The sequence below is a fragment of the Bacillus rossius genome, chromosome 16 (genome assembly GCF_032445375.1).
Source record: "Bacillus rossius redtenbacheri isolate Brsri chromosome 16, Brsri_v3, whole genome shotgun sequence".
NCBI lineage: Eukaryota > Metazoa > Arthropoda > Insecta > Phasmatodea > Bacillidae > Bacillus > Bacillus rossius.
In genome coordinates, this window is record NC_086343.1 from 40,570,628 (window position 1) to 40,593,573 (window position 22,946).

Sequence of the window (22,946 nt, forward strand, 5' to 3'; positions counted from 1 at the left end):
TAAAATTTATTTAATAATTTGTTACAACTATCACTGGTCAAGAACCGAACCGTGGACAGGAATCCATCGATTTAATTTGTAAATTAATAATTGATTTCATCGGAGACTTTTGGAATTTTTCCCGCATTTCTAGCTAAATAATTACATGATTTCAAGATGGCTCCCAAATTTCAAGATGGCGGGCACATTCAGTAATAATAAATGATTACTGCACTGTAGCAGGTTAGAATAAAACTAGCATGATGGTAAGACGAGTACACACATGATGGTGTCCTCCAGCAGACGAAAACATGATGGCGGCAATGACCACTAGCAAGTGGTAGCTCCTGGTAGCATGTACTGAACATAAAATGACGGATCCATGATGGTCGTCAAAGTCAAAGTCAAATAACAAGGTCAAGGTCAAATTTCAAGTTCAAGGTCAAATTTAAAGGTCAAGGTAAAAGTTCAAGGTCAAGGACAAAGTTCAAGGTCAAAGTTCAAGGTCAAGGTCAATGACAAAGTTCAAGGACAACAGACGAGGTTAAAGGTATAGTGAACAGAAAATTATATCAACATGTCGCCAGCACACTCTAGCAGACGAAAACAAGATGGATGCCTCCAGTGGACAAAGACATGATGGCAGACATGACGTCATACCAGCTGATGGTAAATACCTTGTTATTGGTGGTGGTAGGTCAGTCTGAAGGTGGCTTCTGTGGAGGAAGGATCTGATTTTTTTTTATTTTTTGCCTTCACCGGTTTCGAACCAAGAACGGGAATCGATATAATTAAACAGAATTCTATTAAGTTAATTTTTTGATGAATTTTGAAATTTTTCCCGATTTTCTAACATAAAAATTACGGATTTCCAAGATGGCGTCTAAATTTCAAGATGGCGACCATAAAGATAATTACAACATTAATAGGATCCAATATGGTGGTCGTAACATAAAGTGTAAGAATGACATGGTACTCAACCAAGATGGCGGGTGTAACGAAATATTCAACATTTATATAATCCAAGATGGCGACCGTAACGATAACTGCAACAGTGGTTTTTAAGATTTTTATTATTTATTCGATTAAATAATTTTTTTAATGTATTTTAAAAATTTTCCCGATTTTCTAACATAAAAATTGCGGATTTTCAAGATGGCGGGGGTAACGATAACTGCAACGGTGACGTCATCATCCATGATGAGGCTTATCTGAGGCTGTAGACATGGATGCTTACATATGGACATTTCTAGCTGCTGGAATTTTTACGGAATAAAACGGGAAATTTTCCCTCGAAACGGGAAATTTTCCCTCGAAACGGGAATTTTTCCCTCGAAAACGGGATTTTTTTTCTTAAAACGGGAATTTTTGAGTCATTTTGAGTCATTTTTGAGGAATTTTGAGGAATTTTTGAGTCAAAGATGGCCGCCGTGACGTCACAATCCAAGATGGCGGATAGGACACACAGCTCCACCGCCTGCCGCCTGCCGCAGTTCCGTCATTCCTATACTACTAACAACATATTGCTATGGTTATTTTTGCATACATGAAATACTTTTTTTCCAGATACTACTGAATATTTATTATAAAAACTGGCTCATTATTTTACATTTTAATTTGCTTCAATCAAGCATAATTTTTTGAACCTTGGAAAAAAGGGGGGTTGTCTGTAAAGTCGGTTTACGGACGATAATTTTACGAGATAACGTCATAAGAAAACGATGAAAAATATTAAACTTTAATGAATTGAATTGAATTATTATTATGGACCGGAAAAATTCGCGTTTTCAATGATCTCTAGGATAGACTCCATGATCCTCTATGTACTTGTGCATATTACACCCGCTGATTGGCTACTAACTCGTGACACGTGTTAACTGGGAAGCTTGTTATTCGATACTTCTTCTGTCGAACGTTTTCCATTGGTCCAGAGTCCTTCAGATAAACTGTGGTCCAATCACTGAAGCAGCAAGAAAGACAAATGTATTTGGATTCTATCCTATCGCGAAATGAGCCCGCGAATTTTTCAGGTCTCTAATTATCATCACTTAATAATACAAAGAAAGAGGTAATTGAAAATTATATTTTTTCTCACTTAGTTATAAATTAAAGCAGTTGACATTTTTTATGATCGTTTTTATAAGATAATAATTTTTTAGTCAAAATTGTAACATAACCTATTATTACTGCACTCGCCGACCGATACTACTAATAAAAGAAATAATATATGAGATTATATCGCTAATCAAATTCTTAAAATGCAAGAATTAATTACCTTTTATGCCGCAATTGTTGTTGTAATAAACAATGGAAACCACATTAACTTTTCACTTCACTTTATAAACAGTTGACAAAACACTTCACGTGTAGGTTGTGTGCTGCCGCTGTCTCTCTTCTACTCGGACGCATCGGCCGATGGAGTGGGAGAGAGTTAGATGCGTCACAAGCCCTCGCTTGCACGCTCGGCTCAGGCGGAACGTGACAATGAATCATGCATTTTCGTGCGTGCAGCCGGCGTTCATCGATTTATAAGACGTAATCACGTCAAAAATAATCGGTTATTGAATCATTTGAATTTTTTTAAATTTATTATGCTTGTCAGATTAATTAATCCTGGAAAGCAATTCAGGGAATGATTGAAAAACTTTAACCATCAGAGGTACTAGAAAAACAGAAACCATAAATGACCGGGTAATATTCTGAACCCAGTAATACTGCGAACACTATTTTGTAATGCTGAAATTGTTATCAATTAAGTGTACAAAATTACAAATATCGTAACTTATACATGAATATTTGAGTACCATTTACAAAACATCGCAGTATGGGTAGCAAGTGTACTGCTTCACGTCGATGACTGTACCCCAGTGCTCCTGACACGCCCTTCAGCACCATGAGCACCATGATCACCATGAGCACCTTGAGAACCTCGACCACCTTGAGCACCTTGAGCACCTTGAGCACCTCGAGTACCTTGAGCACCTTAAGCACCTTGAGCACCTCGAGCACCTTGAGCACCTTGAGCACCTTGAGCACCTTGAGCACCTCGAGCACCTTGAGCACCTTGAGCACCTCGAGCACCTTGAGCACCTTGAGCACCTTCAGCACCTTGAGCACCTTGAGCACCTCGAGCACCTTGAGCACCTTGAGCACCTTGAGCACCTCGAGTACCTTGAGCACCTCGAGTACCTTCAGCACCTTGAGCACCTCGAGCACCTCGAGTACCTTCAGCACCTTGAGCACCTTGAGCACCTCGAGCACCTTCAGCACCTTGAGCACCTTGAGCACCTTGAGAACCTCGACCACCTTGAGCACCTTGAGCACCTTGAGCACCTCGAGTACCTTGAGCACCTTAAGCACCTTGAGCACCTCGAGCACCTTGAGCACCTTGAGCACCTTGAGCACCTTGAGCACCTCGAGCACCTTGAGCACCTTGAGCACCTCGAGCACCTTGAGCACCTTGAGCACCTTCAGCACCTTGAGCACCTTGAGCACCTCGAGCACCTTGAGCACCTCGAGCACCTCGAGTACCTTCAGCACCTTGAGCACCTCGAGCACCTTGAGCACCTTCAGCACCTTGAGCACCTCGAGTACCTTCAGCACCTTGAGCACCTTGAGCACCTCGAGCACCTTCAGCACCTTGAGCACCTCGAGCACCTTGAGCACCTCGAGCACCTTGAGCACCTCGAGCACCTTGAGCACCTCGAGCACCTTGAGCACCTTGAGCACCTCGAGCAGCTTGAGCACCTTGAGCACCTTCAGCACCTTGAGCACCTCGAGTACCTTCAGCACCTTGAGCACCTTGAGCACCTTGAGCACCTCGAGCACCTCGAGCACCTCGAGTACCTTCAGCACCTCGAGCACCTTGAGCACCTTGAGCACCTCGAGTACCTTCAGCACCTCGAGCACCTTGAGCACCTTGAGCACCTCGAGTACCTTCAGCACCTTGAGCACCTCGAGCACCTCGAGTACCTTCAGCACCTCGAGCACCTTGAGCACCTTGAGCACCTTGAGCACCTTCAGCACCTTGAGCACCTCGAGTACCTTCAGCACCTTGAGCACCTCGAGCACCTTGAGCACCTTGAGCACCTTCAGCACCTTGAGCACCTCGAGTACCTTCAGCACCTTGAGCACCTTGAGCACCTTGAGCACCTCGAGCACCTCGAGCACCTCGAGTACCTTCAGCACCTCGAGCACCTTGAGCACCTTGAGCACCTCGAGTACCTTCAGCACCTCGAGCACCTTGAGCACCATGAGCACCTTGAGCACCTCGAGCACCTTGAGCACCTTGAGCACCTTGAGCCGTCCTGCAAACAATCCGCGCGTGACCCGCCACACGAAATGACCTTGTTTTTAATCTCCGAGCTCTGTAAGAGACCTTCATTATGTACATAGCGCGTCTCATCATTAGTTGTGGTCTGCATTTGAATTGTCAATTACTCTCTCTTTCCAATCCAGATTCCTAGCCTTAGCGCTGCTTCGTTTTCGTGCGCTTCTCTTGCCAGATATGCACAGGTGAGCGCAACGTTTTAGTCACAACTTTGCAAAGAATAGAACACATTAAATTTTTCTCTGGAACATTATATTTAGTAAATTTAAAACTCTCATTCAATGTATGTATTTCATCAAGAGTGTTGTTATCTTTAAAAGATTTGTGCAATGGGAGTGCATGACTTGATGTAAGTTTTTGGACATACGCCATTGCTAAGAACTTTTTCTGTTTGAAGAAAAACTAATAAATAAAATAAATAAATAAAAATACTCAAAAAAAGACAAAAAACACACAAAATTAAGCAAACAATTGCTGTTGTCAACAAGGATATGAACACCACAAAATATTCCGAAACAGGAATATGGTCAGCAAACAAACAAAGAAAAACAAAGAAAAATGTACTAAGAAAACGAAAAAATCCCCACAAATGATGACAACACAAAAATATTGAAACCTAAAATAATTCAGCACAACAGTTGAAGCGAGACAAAAAACATGACAAAACGAAAAGACAAACAAATACAATAGTTTTACCTAAACAGAAACAAGCGACGTTTCGGGAACTGCTATCTGCTCCCGTCCTCAGGCAGAGACGCACATGGTACGGAAACACAGGTGCGACTGAGAAGGGGCTGGAAAATGAGGGTATTTATCAGAGAAAGGGCTACATCTTGCTCAGCCAATGACAGACGAGCTGTCTCCCCATTGGCTGTGCACCATGTAGTTAAAGCGGATTGGTTATGGTGGGTTGAGTATTGGCTATTGTTTTGTGCTGCAGGGATGTTTCTCTCTTTATCAAAGGGATCCACATATTTTTTAATTCAATGCTCTGCTGGCTGAAAATATTTTTATTGCTAATAATGAAGGCTGATTCTTTGATTTTCCTTTTTATTTTATCGGATTCCTGTATGAGTGGTGTGGAGTCTTCCCAGAGAATTTTGTGGCTATTTTCCCATGTATGTTCAGCAAGTCTGGATTTTAGGGTTTCACCCTTCTTGCAGTTGTTTTTGTGTTCTTTGATTCGGGTGGATAGAGCTCTGCCAGTTTCACCTATGTACATGTGGCCACATTCACAGGGGATTTGATACACACAGTTGTGGGTTTGTAATTTTTCTGTGGCTGGTTTCACCTTGGTAACAATACTTTTAATAGTAGATTTAGAACGGAATGCTGTTTGAAGTCCATATTTATTTCCTAGGCGTCTTATTTTTTCTGAAAGCCCTTGAACATACGGAATAACTAGGGTTCCTGCAGGTTTCTCAGTTTCTGTGGATTTGAGTGTTTTGTTGGATTTCAAATGCTGTTTGATGGTGTGATTTTTGTCTTTTTTTGAGTATTTTTATTTATTTATTTTATTTATTAGTTTTTCTTCAAACAGAAAAAGTTCTTAGCAATGGCGTATGTCCAAAAACTTACATCAAGCCATCAAGAGTGTTGTTTGATAATATTAATTTTTTTTTTATTTCTAAGGAGGTATATTGGAAAACGCCACCTTTGTTTCAACTGTTATGTTAAAAAAAAATTCAAATTATTTAATTTTTAAATTTAAGCTTATTGAACAAAACACATACTTGAATGGAATGCCTTGTTATTTATGTCTTACTATTGCAAATAGTTTCTCTTGTGAAATGATAATTAGTGTTAAGCATAATAATAAATTTTTTCTGTATAAATGTCTACAACTGTAATAATGTTGTAAATATACGTTTTTTTATGAACTTAAAAAAATACAGTAAATTAAAAAAAATGTATTAAAATATTGTATAGTAAACAATGGCTTGGGACTGAAACAATTCCCGGTTTCAATGTCCTCTAGGATAGACTCCACAATCCTCTATGTACGCGGTCAAATTACACCTGCTCATTGGCTACTGATTTGTGACACCTGTTAACTGTAATACTTGTGATTCGGCACGTCTTTGTCGGGGTTTTTTCATTGTTTCAGGGCCCTACAGGTAAACTGTGGTCCGATTACCGGAGCAGCATGGATGTACAAGAGTTATGATTCTACCCTATCGCGGAAAGATAAAGTAGAGGCAGGCATTGTTCCGCGAATAAAACTAAACGCCTATTAGACTGCAACAAGGTTTCTTTCTTGTGATCGGCGGCCGCCTGTGAGAGAAGTCGTTGCCATATTTGACCTGGCCACTCAGGACGCGATTGCTTCCGCGCTGAAGCACTGTGATTGGTGCTGTTACAATCGACGTGGAACTGATAAACTCACCCAACAACGAAACACAGACGATGCTACAGTGTGTTAACTCTCAGCTAGTCTTGGAATTTTTTTCGCGAAAGATGCATAACTGGAGACCTGAAAAAATTGCGGGTTATTTCGCGATAGGCAAGAATCAAAATACATTTTCCTTTCTTGCTGCTTCAGTGATTGGGCCATAGTTTATCTGAAGGACTCTGGACCAATTAAAAACGTTCGGCAGAAGAAGTATCGAATCACAAGTATTACAGTTAACACGTGTCACTTGTTAGTAGCCAATCAGCAGGTGCAATCTGCACAAGTACATGGAGTCTATCCTAGAGGTCATGGAACGCGCGAATGTTTCCGGTCCCTATGCATACCCGTCTAGCCGCGGCATACGGGGTAATGGTGTAGTGTTGAGCTGGCGGACCTCGGGCAGGCTTCAAAGGGACCCGGTGAGGGGGGGGGGGGGCTCACCCCCGAGTGGGCGCAGCTCGGCCGTGAAGCGCGCCCGACTGTTTGGGCCGTGCATGCCCCGTGCAACTGCGCCGCCCTGGCGCCCTTTGTGCATTAGGGCGGCCATGTGCGACTGTGGCGGGCGGGACAGTCACCCGGCGCGCCCCGTGTCCACCTCTCCGCAGCTTGGCGCGACACGTGGCTGTGCTTGCTTTCTACACGCGTGATAAACACTGTCCGGAATGACCTCCAGGATAGACTCTACTACACTCGGGCAAATGCCAACTGTTCATTGGCTGCTGACTTGTGAGTCGTCTCGACTCAGTGTCTGTGATTCGACACTTCTTTGAGTGAGGGTCTCTAATTGACCCTCAGTCCTCCAGATTAACAGTGAATCAGTGGTAGAAGCAGCGCTAAGGTATAATTATTTGAATTGTAGCATATGACGAAATGAATCCACGAATTTTGCATGTCTCTAGTGATACACACAGACCGAAAAAAATCGCGAATTCATTCGGCGATAGGCTAGAATTCAAATACATATAACTTTTAGATGATTATGCTATTGGCTTAATGTTCATTTGGACGAATCTAAACCAATTATAAAACCTTCAACCAAAGAAGTATCGAATTACAGACAAACCAGCTGAGACGACTCACAAGTCATCAGCCAATGAACTAGCGTTATTTGCCCAAGTGTACAGGGGAATGTGCAGTCTATCCTGAAGGCCGTCGAAACCGCGAATTTTTCTGGTCCCTAGTGATACACAGAAACCGGAAAAATTCGCGTGTTCATTTATCTCTAGGATAGACTACATGATCGTTTATGTACTTGTGCAGATTATACCTGCTGATTGGCTACTAACTCGTTGACACGTGTTAACTGGGAAGCTTGTGATTCGATACTTCTTCTGCCGAACGTTTTTAGGTCCAGAGTCCTTCAGATAAACTGTGGTCCAATCACTGAAGCAGAAAGAAAGGCACATGTATTTGGATTCTAGCCAATCGCGAAATGAACCCGTGAATTTTTCAGGTATCCAGTGATACAGAGTGACCAGAAAAATTTCGTGGATTCATTTCGCGATATGCTGAAAGGCAAATAATTGTACCTTTATGCAGCTTCTACTATTGGTTCGCTGTTGACCTGGAGGACTGTGGGCCAAGTACAGTATCGAATGCAGCCAATGAACAGGTGACGTTTTGCCGAGTTTGCACAGGATCGTGGATTCTATCCTGGAGGTCGTTGAATACGCGAATTTTTCCAGTCCCTAGTGATACACGTTTTTCCAGATAATTCTGAGTGTTTCTTAAGTAAATAGGCTCATAAATAGTGGCGTGCATCTTTCGCAAAAAGAGTCCTAGACTAGCTGAGAGTTTAAAACACTGTAGCGTCGTCTGTGTTTCGTGGTTGGGTGAGTTTCTGTCAGGTGTATGTCGATTGTTACAACACCAATCACAGTAGTTCAGTGCGTAAGAATCAAGTCTTGAATGGCCAGGTCAAGTAAGGCAACGACTTCTCTCGCAGACGGCCGCCAATCACAAGGAAGAAACCGCGGGTGATAATTTACCTTGTTGCAGGCTAATAGGCGTTCAGATTTATCCGCGTAAAATGCCTGCCCCTGCTAATAAATAGGGACCGGAAAATTCGTGGGTTCAATGACCTGTAGGATGAACTCCATACTTCTACGTACACTCGGTCAAATGTCACTCACATATTGGCTGCTGTCTTGTGAGACGTCCCAACGTAACAGCCTGTGATTCTATAAAGTTTTGGTTGGGTGTTTCTCATTGGCCCAGAGTCATCCAGGTGAGTTGTGAGCAAATAGTAGAGACAGGACTGAGGTATAACTGAAATGTGTAAATTTCTACATTTGCATGAAAAAAACTGTATCGCTACGAAATATTGTTAGTAGTAATACTGGGATCGTATTACTACCTGGGCATTTGTGCTTCGTGAAGTCCCAGTACCTCCAAAAGTTAAAGTTATTTGTAAACTGTTCCTTCAAACCGCTTTCCAGTGTTAACTGCACACATTAAAAGCAAAATAAAACAAAAACAAGTCAAAGTTTTCAATACTCGATTATCTTTACCATGGTCTAAGTAAACTGTGCTTGAATGAAACATTAATTAAAATATTATTTATTCAAAGAGACCGGACAAATTCGCGAATTCATTCGCGATAGGCTAAAATACAAATAGTTATACCTCAGTGCTGCCTCTGCTATTGGCTCACAACTCACCTGGATGACTCTGGGCCAATGAGAAACATCCAACCACAGCTTTATCGAATTACAGGCTGATAGGTTGGGACGTCTCACAAGACAGCAGCCAATGAGTGGGTGACTTTTGACCGAGTTTACATAGAACTGTGGAGTTCATCCTGTAGGTCATTGAACCTGCGAATTTTTCCTGTCCCTACAGATAACTCATCGTCCAGTGGTAACAAGATCCAAATGTCTATTGGTATACATTCTAGCCGGTCGCCGAATAATAACTCGGAGGGCCATGCAGCTGAGAGATAAAACACTGTAGTATCGTCCGTGTTTCGTGACTGGGTGAGTTTATTTCAGTTCCACGTCGATTGTTACAACACCAATCACAGTGCTTCAGAACGGAAGCAATCGCGTCCTGAGTGGCTCGGTCAAACATGGCAACGACTTCTCTCGCAGACGGCCGCCAATCACAAGGAAGAAACCACTGCTGCGGATGTACCTTGTTGTAGCCTAATAGGCGTTCAGATTTATTCGCGAAAAATGACTGCCCCTAATAACTCGTATTCTTCAGGTCTCCATGAACTAATTATAGAGTATAGCTATTTATGACTCTGGATCCTGATTACGGTGTTACCCGTCTTCCCAAAATAACTCTGGGAAAATACTGGGATTGTTGGTAATTAGCATGCGTCATGGTCGTTTCCGTACTGAATCTGCCCACTACGAGTTTTTTGTGCAAAGAAGAGACGTGTGGCCTCAAATAAATTAACATGAAAATCATAAATAAATTTAACACTTTAACGTAAATGCAAACCCAGTGTTATCTTCTACGTTATAACACCACGCGCGTTTGAAGTAAGACTTCACGCTTCAATAATTCCCTTGAACGATAAATACAAATATTCAATATTTTGATAACAGAAATATTCGGAATTTAATTTCCTGGAATGCTTAAAATTCCAATAATTGTATTGTTTGGCTTCTACTATTAGTTCGCTGTAAATCTGGATGACTCATGTCTAATTAGAGACCCTCGATTAAAGAAATATCGAATCACTCAGTTGAGCCGCCTCTCATGTCAGCAGCCAATGAAGAGAGGACGTTTACCCAAGTACACAGAGTCTATCCTGGAGGTCAATGACTCCACGAGATTTTCAAATCCCTATCAATAGAGACAGGAAAAATTCGCGAATTCATTTCGCGATATGCTAAAATACAAATAGTTATACCTCAGTCCTGCCTCTACTATTGGCTCACAACTCACCTGGATGACTCTGGGCCAATGAAACCACCATCCAAAGCTTTATAATAATCACAGGCTGCTACGTTGGGACATCTCACAAGACAGCAGCCAATGAGTGGGTGACATTTGACCGAGTGTACGTAAAATTGTGGAGTTCATCCTGCAATTCATTGAACCCCCAAATTTTTCCGGTCCCTAAATACCTACAACCATTAAAGTTTTATTGTCACTTGCTCAAGTCCTGTAACCGGAACTGTATCAGGCAGTGCAGAGACTTGCTTCGGCAAGCGTCGCGCTTGGCGGTGGAGTGTTCCTGTTGTGCGTATATGTTCCTTGAGTATATACATCACACTGTTATGTATCCAGATCCGTAGACAAATTTTATAATAAAATAATCAATACAAATTTAAGAATTATTAGTATGTTTACCCTAGGTAGGAAAGCTAATATTTAAATTTCCATTATTGTATTACTACCATATATAATTTATAGGATCTACCCTGTACCAGACTGAGTTTTGATCAAGTACACGGATTAGGTCGGACACATAACACTCAAGTGTTCTTAATTAAATATAATGAATATTTAATTATGATGTCTATGTTTGATTATGACCTCTATCAATTTCAATTATTATTTCTTTTTACGGTAAATCTGTTATATTTCCTCGGCTATAGTTCAATCTCAGGGGAGCATTTCTTGAGTTCTTTCTAACGAGACTTCTGGGGGCCGAAAATGACTTGACTTCTTTCAACAGACAACATATTATCCAGAAAATATTTGATTTATTTTAACTTATATTTAATTCAGTTTTTCTGGTTAAAAATATCACCGATTTCACTTTAGACTGTTACTTATATGTATATATAATATTTGAATCTTGTAGAACCCGAAAAGAAATGTAATAAAGTACACATACCACATCAGCAGGATGAACTTACAATACGAACATTGTTTCTTAAATGAACTCTACGTCAATTCCTTTGGTATTTCCCAACAGATAGGATTAGTAATATTATTTTCAATCTTCTCGGCATTAATTACATACATTTTCCTTTTTAGCGTCCTTAGCAACCAACTTCCTTTTTCATAAACAAACTTTCCAAAGAATAATGTACACATGGACATGGTTGTCTTTGACCGCAACCATGGAGTAGCAAATAAAAATAATTAATTGAATCACATGCACAATTTGTAAGATCACTATGCACCGTAACGGTACATAATTGCCGCTTCTGATAATGACACAAAACAGACTATGTCAGCACACAGTAATTCGACTATGGAGTTTTTGTGTTCATTAACAATCTCTAGAATCACATTAACCGTGTACACTCAACTGTATTACTAAATAAAACACGTACTATCGCTCGGGCGATCAACACACACTGTAACATAAACATTCACAACAATGGGTGATGTCTGTCCGAAGCAATGTTGCATCTCGTTGCACAAAGACGTACTGCATTATACCGCAGCATCTGACTCCATGCTCTGCATATCCTGCGTTGATGTTCAAAGACGACGACACAAACAAGCAGACATCACGGTGCACTCTTACCTCCATGATGAAAACAACAGTGTACCTGGGTAGAGGCAATGGTACAGGTCGATTGGCAGTGTCCTGGCAGTGGATACCACTCAAGCAGCTTCCTGGGTTGACAGGCAGTCACTAGTCGTCAGCCTCGGGGCTATAGCGATTCTGGTCCATGCGTCGCTGCTGCCGATGACAGGCGCCTCTCCCTGGCGACAGCGCGATCACCGCGACAAAGCACGTGGAAGCGATCCGTGCCGCTTCCGCCACTTGGACTCACAACCATCCGCTGATCGTCGTTCAGATACCCATTATACAAGTCTCTTAAATGGCTTTTGGGTTTAATGGTAGGTGTCCCAGCACTTACATATAACTATCACAAACTTTGAAACATAGCGTGTCCCAATTTCGAAATTAAATGTGTCTACTTGCACTATTCCTTGAGCAAGTCTTACACCTACACAAAGCTTCTTTTCTTGAAGTTGTCTGGTACAGAATAGATCTTTTATTTTTTTTTAACTAAATTAAATACACTTAATAATATTTAACACTAACGTTGTGTTAGATTAACATAATAACCTAGAGTAAATTTTTTTAATTAGCTTGTCAGCTGAGGAAAAAAATATGTAAACAGTGTATAGCGATGCGTTGCGTTGACAAGGCGAATAAACGCTTTTCGGAGGCGTTGTAAATACCGTACACCTTTCGTGTGCTTCTTAAGATAATTAAAATGTTCAAATTTTTCAATCCAATCGAAATAGTGTCAACTACGAGTGAGGATATATATATTTTCTTATTTCACTGGATACCAACTGAATTATCATCAAACAAGGTAATTACTCATTCTTGACAGTGTATTTGCAACTGTGTAGTCTCTTCCTTTATTTTGCAGATAATATTGATTGATTTATAGCCTGATAGTTACGATGTTGTTCTAAAATACGCTTTTCGTCAGATCACAAAATGTAACAGGCGTTATTGAAATATACATGTGAGTAAAATCAGCTATCATCATATGATAAAATCTCGTCAAATTAAATAATACTGGCTCTCGTGCTTGAGTAGTGTACTAGTTGATACCGAATAGTTTCTGTATATCTTGACCTGACGTGTTAATGCCAAACTCATGGTTTGATCACAAATCACAGTAAATATAATCTATGCTTTAAGTCCTCGGACTTCGCCGAACTGTGACATAATATTCCGTACGCAGGTGGTATCACACCTCACCTATACGTCGGACATCGACTGGAAAATACTTCAGCCGACACAAAAAAAAAAACACAGTCAGTCAATTCCAGCGACTCGTCGGCACTTATAACTACTGTACCATACTGTTATACACGATGCAGCTGAATTTTCTCTCTACTCTGGAGAACTATGTAGATAATTAAATTTCATTTAACTGACCATACTCAATTGTTTACTTTCATAACAGATTACATTAGCATTGTGTTGACATCTATTTATCTAACTATCGGAGGCTTATATTCGCGTAATTGAGCAATATTGTATCTACCAATTACACGCTTAGTATCTACCTCAGCTAGCGTATAGCAATTTTCATTGATGACTTCAGTAATCACATATGGTCCAGTGAATAGTAAGAATAACTTGCTGGTTACATTATACCATTTCTTGCTAATATTGGATGTCTTACGAAGAACTAGCGATCCAATTTCGAAGCTACTTCTCTTAGATGCTGGCTTTCTTCGGCATCTTGTTGCTGCGGCAGACAGTAGTTTAGCCTGTACTAGCTGATGGACATCTTCGCTCGTAGGTAGGTCTTCTCTTGATGATTTCTCGTCTAGTCCAGGAAGGTAACGCGGGTCTATCGCATCGGAACGGTTCAGACAAAGGATTTCAAATGGAGTTAACCTCTTTCCAGGTACTAGGGTCTCGGTCCGGGGCGATATTACCTTGACCCGTTCTAGTTTAACATCTGGTCACCTTCCTCTCTTCCGTCGGTTACTGTAGATGTAGCAGCTCCTGATGGCATCCATATGCCTGCTTTGTTGGCATTATTTACAGCTGTTTGGAAATTTGGAGCTGTAGGGTTCAATGGTTCGTTCCTAGAAAAATAACCATGTTGTTGTTGTGGCGATAATGTTGAAGTGAACGGTAGAGGAAATGTAGAAATGATTTGTTTACTGTTCGAGGCGTACCCTGCTGTTCTGGGGCTGAGACGATCTCCTCGTACAGTAGGAGACTGAGATAATGGCTGTCGATCTTCCGTGCAGTGTCTCGACGCTTGCTTGTATTCTTTTGCCTCGTGCGCCTTGCGTGAATCTTCATATTCATCATCGGAATAAGCTCGCCGTTTCTCGTACATGGATTCCCTGGGAGGCTGTTGTTCTGGTGTTAGTGATCTTTGTCGGTTGTCGCTCCTGCTGTACCTATTCTGATGGTAATCCTCTTCATGATCATTACTGTACCACTTGTTGCGAGACCACCATGTTTTCCCCTTGTATGCTGCTTTTCGCTGGTGCTGGTTTGATTGTTGATAATTTCCCTTGAAATTGTTTCGGTGCCTTGGTCGTTCTTCCTGGTACTGCCAGCGTACGTAGTTTACCGCGGCTTTTCGTTCATCCTTAGGTCGATTATCTCTATTATGCCAATAGTTATGAACGGGGGTATTTTTTGAATGTTGAACAATGTCGTGGACAGGATTATCGCGAGGTGTTTGTGTGCGATTCATTTTCTCGAGTTTATCAAAATTTAGTAGTTGTTCTCGGAAATCATTTATTTCTCTGTATGTCCTACCAGTCAATTGCAATTGATATTTTATCGGTAATTGCGTCAGTATGGTGGCGATGAATTCGTCATCCGTCATCTGCAAATCCAAATAACGAGTGCGTTCAAACATGCTGGATACATGAGCTTCTAGCGACATTCCTCGCTTATGATCATACCGCTCAGTATGTAGTTGCGCACGCAAATTTCCCTGGATCCTTAAGCTCCAGTATTGCTGTTTAAACGATTCTCTGAAATGTTCGTATGACGTGATCGTAGTGTTGACCATCTCCCACCAATAAAATGCGTGACTCTTTAAAGCAGTGTTTAGGCATTTTAATTTTTCTGTGTCCTGTAGTCCAAACGTTTGGGCGTATTCCTCAAACTTATTAAGGAATCTGATAGGATTTTCGGATGTTTTTCCGGAAAATGTCGGCATTGCCTCAGACCAATGGCGTGCCGGGTGATGCATAAGCGTGGCAGGGTCTATGTTTGGGGTACTGACGGTATTACTCAACAATGCCTGTCCTGAAATATGATCATTTACCGCTGTTTCAGGAATGTAATCGACTCTAGGTGCTTGAATAGGTGTAGTATTATTTAGTGTTCGTAGGGGAGGTGACATATCACAGCTTATTTTGCTTAACCGCCGCTCCAGCTCCTTAACCTGGTTTCGTAACAGTTCAGTGTGACTACTTACTGTTTCGGTAGCTACCTGGATGCAGTTAGTTCCTAGAGCATCTACTTTGCTGTGAAAAGTAGCAGTAGACACTTCCACCTGCTCTAACCTCAAATTCAGCTGTTCTGCCTGCTTGTGTATTTCAGACCTCAGTAACATATGGTTGTGCGTGCACTGGTTCTGAATTTCTTGTTGTTTCTCCTGAGCAGCAGTTAATAAAGACGTGGTCTTCGTTTCTAAAATATCAAGTCGCGACTGTCCTTGTGATACTCGTTCATTGAGATGTTCAATAGCAGAATTCTGTTCTGCTATTTGTGCCCCTAACCTGTCCTGTAATTCACCAATATCCCTCTGCACGTTACTTAGGCCATACTGAAAATCAGCACGTAGGCTAGACTGACCACTGCTCACCTTAACCTCTAAACCATTTATATCAGATCGTACGCTGTTCAAACCAGACTCTAGGCTAGATTGAAAATCTGACTTAAAACTAGCCAACACTTGTTGTAATATTTCCACGGTAATTACTGGTGTACGTGTGTACTCACTATTTGCAGTAATAGATCTGCCAACATCTTTATTAATTTCGGTATCTTCACCTTGAAATTGGTCATATAATGTAGGGTGTTGAGTGTTAACTATATCATTGTTTTCTAACAATGCATCTGGCTGTACAAAAGCGTGAGATAAGTTTGGTTCGTCTAACAACGGCCGCTCCACCTCCTCGTTTTCCCCTTGTCGTGTCATCAATGCACTGTCAATGTCATCATTAACATTATCTACTATACTTAGGTTATCCGAATTTGCAGTCAGATTTTCGCTACTTGATGATTGCTTTTCTACATTTAATTCGTTATCAGGATGCATTTCAGAGCGATTTCGCAGACAATATCCGGCGGTAGTTTGTCTAGACATGGTAAATTTAGTGGGTTATACCACACAAAAGAATAATAACTATCAACCAAATCAAATCACTTTCTGGCTTAATATCGAGCCCCACGTTGTAGTGACAAATTTTTATGTGCGTATATGTTCCTTGAGTATATACATCACACTGTTATGTATCCAGATCCGTAGACAAATTTTATAATAAAATAATCAATACAAATTTAAGAATTATTAGTATGTTTACCCTAGGTAGGAAAGCTAATATTTAAATTTCCATTATTGTATTACTACCATATATAATTTATAGGATCTACCCTGTACCAGACTGAGTTTTGATCAAGTAGCTACACGGATTAGGTCGGACACATAACACTCAAGTGTTCTTAATTAAATATAATGAATATTTAATTATGATGTCTATGTTTGATTATGACCTCTATCAATTTCAATTATTATTTCTTTTTACGGTAAATCTGTTATATTTCCTCGGCTATAGTTCAATCTCAGGGGAGCATTTCTTGAGTTCTTTCTAAAGACACTTCTGGGGGCCGAAAATGACTTGACTTCTTTCAACAGAAAACATATTATCCAGAAAATATTTGATTTATTTTAACTTATATTTAATTCAGTTTTTCTGGTTAAAAATATCACCGATTTCACTTTAGACTGTTACTTATATGTATATATAATATTTGAATCTTGTAGAACCCGAAAAGAAATGTAATAAAGTACACATACCACATCAGCAGGATGAACTTACAATACGAACATTGTTTCTTAAATGAACTCTACGTCAATTCCTTTGGTATTTCCCAACAGATAGGATTAGTAATATTATTTTCAATCTTCTCGGCATTAATTACATACATTTTCCTTTTTAGCGTCCTTAGCAACCAACTTCCTTTTTCATAAACAAACTTTCCAAAGAATAATGTACACATGGACATGGTTGTCTTTGACCGCAACCATGGAGTAGCAAATAAAAATAATTAATTGAATCACATGCACAATTTGTAAGATCACTATGCACCGTAACGGTACACTGTGACTGCCCGCTACCTTGTCTTCCACGCGCAAGAGCAAGTCCTTACCTAGAGCCTACAGGTCTCGTGTTAAGACCTTGAAGAACATGGTTAAGCTGGAGAAGTGTGCCTTTAAGACACTGAATACTCCCATTTAAAATTCCGACGATGTGAAGCAGTCTGTTAAACACAGTATCGAGAAACTCTGTCGGGGATAAAAAGACTATGCCGGAAAAGTACCTGGCTGGTCTCTATCTACAGTAAACCGATTGGAGCTAAGAATAAGTCAGTTTAAGCCGTTTCAAATATGAATGATTTTTAGATTGCTAGCTTTAGCAAGTGTTCCTGTAGTAGAATAGAAATTATGTGATAAAATTATATTTGTAAAAATAGTATTTTTTTTGTTTTGAACCTGTCTTTTTTATGCTAAATTAATGTGATATTTAATATAAAAAAAATTGTTTTGTATTGACCAAGAATCGAACTGAATTAATTAGTTTATTGATTGCAGATTCTTTTGATATATTTAAAAAAAAAATCCCGAAATTTATAACTAAATATTTACGAATTTTCAAGATGGCTTCGAAATTCCAAGATGGCTGGTGCCACAGTAATAAATGATTAAAGACCCGAAACATTCGTGGGTTCAATGACCTCCAGGATAGACTCCAATATTCTCTACACACTCGGGCAAATGCCAGCTGTTCATTGGCTGCTGACTTGTGAGTCGTCTCGACTGGGTGGCCTGTGATTCGACACTTCTATGAGTGAGGGTCTCTAATTGGCCCTCAGTCCTCAAAATTAACAGTGAACCAATGACAGAAGCAGCACTAAGGTATAATTATTTGAATTTTAGCATAACACGAAATGACCCGCGAATTATTCAGGTCTCTATAAATGATTACTGGACTCTATTGGGTAAAATTAAATTAACATGGCTTCAGTGCACTCTTACAGACAAAAACAAGATGGCGTACATGACGTTATACTAGCTGGTGATAATATACCTTAGCATTAGTGGTGGGAGGTCTGTCTGCCAGCGGCTTCAGTGGAGGATGGATCGGTCGTTTATTTTTTATTATTGTCCTCATCCGCTTCCAACCTAGGAATCCATGATGTAACTGTGTTTTTTATTAAAACTTTATTAAAATCTTATGAGTAGGGACCAGAAAAATTCGCGGTTTCGATGGCCTTCAGGATAGACTGCACAATCCCCTGTACACATGGGCAAATAACGCAAGTTCATTGGCTGCCGACTTGTGAGTCGTCTCAACTGGTTTGTCTGTGATTCGATCCTTCTTTGGTTGAAGGTTTATAATTGGTTGAGATTCGTCCAAATGAACAGTAAGCCAATAGCCAAATCATCTAAATGTTATAGCCTATGTATTTGAATTCTAGCCTATCGCCGAAAAATTCACGAATTTTTCCGGTCTCTACTGATGAGTTAAATTTTTTAATTAATTTTATTTTTTTTTACAAATGTTCTAGTTGAATTATTACGTATTTTCAAAGTTGTGGTAGAGAAATCATTATCCAAGATGGTGGAGTTTTTATATGAAAATTATATTTATTATTTTTGTTATAAATTTTAAAATTTACCTGGATTTATATCATAAAAATTACGGATTTTTAAGTTGGTGGCCGTAATGATAATTGCAGTGATTTCGTCGTAATTCAACATGGTGAGTGTGTCGTAACAAATTTTTAATATTTTTTTAATTTTTATTATAATATTCAAAATAAATTATTAATAATTAATATTTTTACTCTAGCCGGGAATCAAACAAGGGACCGAAATCGATTAAGTACCTAAACATTTGTAGTAAACAATATTTACTTATATTTTGGAAAATTTAGGTTAAAAATTAAAGAAATTTAATATTACAGTCAAGGTCAAGGTCATCCAAGATTTTCGTCAGAGTTTTAGGGTGACTTGTTGTTGGGGAATTTACGCCTCTTTGGGGATTTTATGTTCTTTCTAAGGCAAAAGTCTTTTAAGGCTTTTGAAGTCCGAGTTTTTTTTTTCATTTTTTTTTTGGGTTAAAATGGGAAATGTGCCTTCAAAACGGGAATCTCCTCCTCGAAATAGGGACATTTTTATACATTTTTCGTCATTTTGAATAATTTTTTTGAGACATTTTAGATGAATTTTTAGTCCAAGATGGCCACCGTGACGTCACAATACAAAATGGTGGTCGGCTCCCGGCTCAACAGCCTGTAGCCAGTCCTAGCGGGAACATTAATATATTGTTACGATTTATTAAAAACAAATCGTCGTGGTAAATTTACTGGGTTCGTAAATGGATATCCCAATTAAAGATTTTACTACTACACAGTTTTATTGATTGATACATCACTAACAAAGAATCTTCTAAAAATGCCTAATAATCAATTACACCTAAAGAAATGTTTACTCCCCAAGTCACTCGGTTCTTACACACTGCACACCTCGCTGGGCCGCACCTCTGGTGCAACTCTCGCCGCAGCACCCCTCGTGGACCTCCGTCACCACACTCCACCGCCGCCGTCGCACTTCCCTTCGCCGAGGATCCGCTCGACGCTTCTCTCGGAACTTCGCCCAGGACTCTCGCCGCACCCGCGGCACTCTCGCCACCCAACTATTGCCGAGGAACTCAACTTTTCTCGGCGGCCGGCGTCCCGGGCTTATATAGGCTCAGGCGCCACTTCTAGAAGTCGCTAGCGCGGCTGGAGCTAGACGCGTCATCCCGCGCCGACCCGACACCATAATCGTCGAGAATGGCGTCGGGAGCTCGCGCGACCACAGGTGGAACTCCCACAGCTGCCAGGTGTCAGGTTAACGGCGCCACGCGGGGAGCTTCGTGAAGGAGGGTGGATGGGAAGCGGCGACCCTTGTAATCCACCATGCGCGCGCGGCACGTCTCACGTTGCGGCGGCCACGTGACGTCAGTCGCCTAGCGGGGCCGCCAGCCAGCTCTGCACCTGCACGCGCCGCGGCCCTGCTCACGTTTAGTAACAATATTACTAATGGCGTGTGCTCGTAAATATAAACACATTCTTTGAATTCGTGGAACAGTTTAATTGAATGTCATTTAATAAATTCATCTTCATAATTATCAAAATAGTAAGACCATTGAAAAACAATACATTTTGGTCTTTTTGGAAAAAAATCATTGCGATGAATTCAAAATTATTTACGAAACCGAGTTTCTAGACTGAACATTCCACGTCAATCTGAAACTTCCCCCTCCACATCCTTCCCAGTGTTACACAGCTTTTCCTTACTTCCCAGCATCACTAAACTGTTCCTCTATTCATGCTCGAAGTCTTCCAAGACAGTTCAAGCACTTGCTGTACAATTACGTTTTAAAGTAAAACAAAACCCATGGTACTTGAATTTTTTCCTTCCAACTAAAAGAGTCTATAATATTTGCTGTTTTCTGTGCCCACACTCATACAATCGCGCTTGGATCCTTACATATTTCACGATGTAAATCTTTCCAAAATAAATGAATAAGTCCATATTACTCGTTCATGCTTAATTAAGCTTTGGCATGTGAGATTATTGAGAACAAACACGGTCACCTGCAGTGCGGGTGGTAGGTTATGTGGTATGTGAAATGTGGCGTGTGGTAGGTTCTTGTGGTATGTTGTGTTTGGTAAGTTGTGTGTGGTATGTTGTGTGTGATGTTGAGGGTGGTATGTGGTGTGTGAAATGTGGTATGCATTATGTGTTTTGTGGAGTGGGTATGTAGTATTGGTGTGTGGTATGTGTGAGGTATGTGGTGTGCGGCATTATGTGTGTGGTGTGTGGTACGTGCTATGTGTTATGTGGTATGTCCCCAAAATGGTATCCTATACTGGCTGAGATTGAACGCCGATGCAGATCATTAATGCATACCTTCCTATTTACTGTATTTTTCAAGTTCATTACCAGACACTGGCATATTTCGTTACACAACGGTTAAGACAAAGATTAACTGAAATAATTTCATTGTCCAGTGTCAGCGGGGTTCTTGAACTCTCTAAAACATTAAAATGTCAATCTTGGAATCTGGTGGAAGAATTTGCAAACTTGGCCGAGTTTGATAATTACTTGTTTTATGCTTGGCCTAACGCACTAATTTAGGTTATTTGTATTTTCTTGTAATTTTTTTAAAAATTTTGGAAGTTATACTGTGAAAGCAATGCACGTTTTGTGTTGTTGCAAGTTTTATTGGCAATAAAATTCATGTCGTTATCTTATAGCTTTAGGCTGGTCCCAAACACTCACTGCAAGCATTACTATTTTACTAACTCACAAGGTAAACACTTGCTTGCTTAGATGGGGCTTAACCTGCATATTAAATGAAAAACATCAGAGGAAATAACCTTAATGCTGAGAACTTTATTAGTTGACAAAGCATAAACCACACAAAAAAAGTCAGTTCTATTAAATTTATTTCATAGTAAATATATAATATGTATAGCAAAAACCATCCATAAACAATACTTAATAAATTATCTGATCCACATTAATTTTTCATGTACAATGAAGGTATTATTTTTATAGTAGAAAAAATATGTATCTCAAAAACATTTACTTTCATTTTAATTTCACGGTTTTATTTCATAACCAATGTTTTGAGGTGAGAGTGATAAATACTTAATTTCTGAAAAATAACACAATGTAATTTATATTTGTTTAAGCCTTTGGAATTACTGTAGTGTGTAAAATAAATAGCACAGTAGGTGCAGAAAGTGCAAACAAGTGCAAACAGAAAACAGACTAGTATATGAGGGCCATAAACTAACACTTACTTTAACTTTACGTGGCGGATCATACACAAAAATTCCATGGAAAAAAGTGTTAGAAACATTAGTGAGAAATACAAGTATCAATGTACAACGGTAGACATTCAGACTTAGAATAAATTACTGGTCATTAAAGAAAATAAACACAATAATTATACTTAGCTCTCCAACTACCTCCATTCTTCCGTGTCTATCTCTCTCTCTCTCTCTCTCTCTCTCTCTCTCTCTGATGCCATCAATTCATGGTGGTATCTTATTGATTGTCCTTCCTGCTCCATCCTGAACTGCCTAAAACTAAGAATATTTATATACTAAATTCCCCCCTCTCTCCCTCCTATTGTCTCTCAAACTCTCTAGGATGAAATTTAAAATCTGGGACGGTTACAGAAAGTTCTAGAAGGTTCTCCATTGTAGTCCAACAATTGATGCACAGGCGAGTTTTCTGGGCGTATTCTTCTTCTTTATAAGATCCCGGTTGGTACCCCTGAGTTTGACGTTGCTTTGGAAAGAACCCGTTATGGTTTTTGCTTGAATTTTACAGACGTTTACAGCATAAAGCAGTAGCCTGTCTATGACTTGTGAAGTCGCAAGATGTGATGATTCCACATGGTAAACAGGTAAGGTTGTTTTCTCATTCCCTTAGATGTATTTAATGTAAAATATTAAAAACGAAACGTCTAGTGACCAAACACACGGTCACAAGCTGTAAAACGGCAGACATGTGTCCATGCATTAAACGT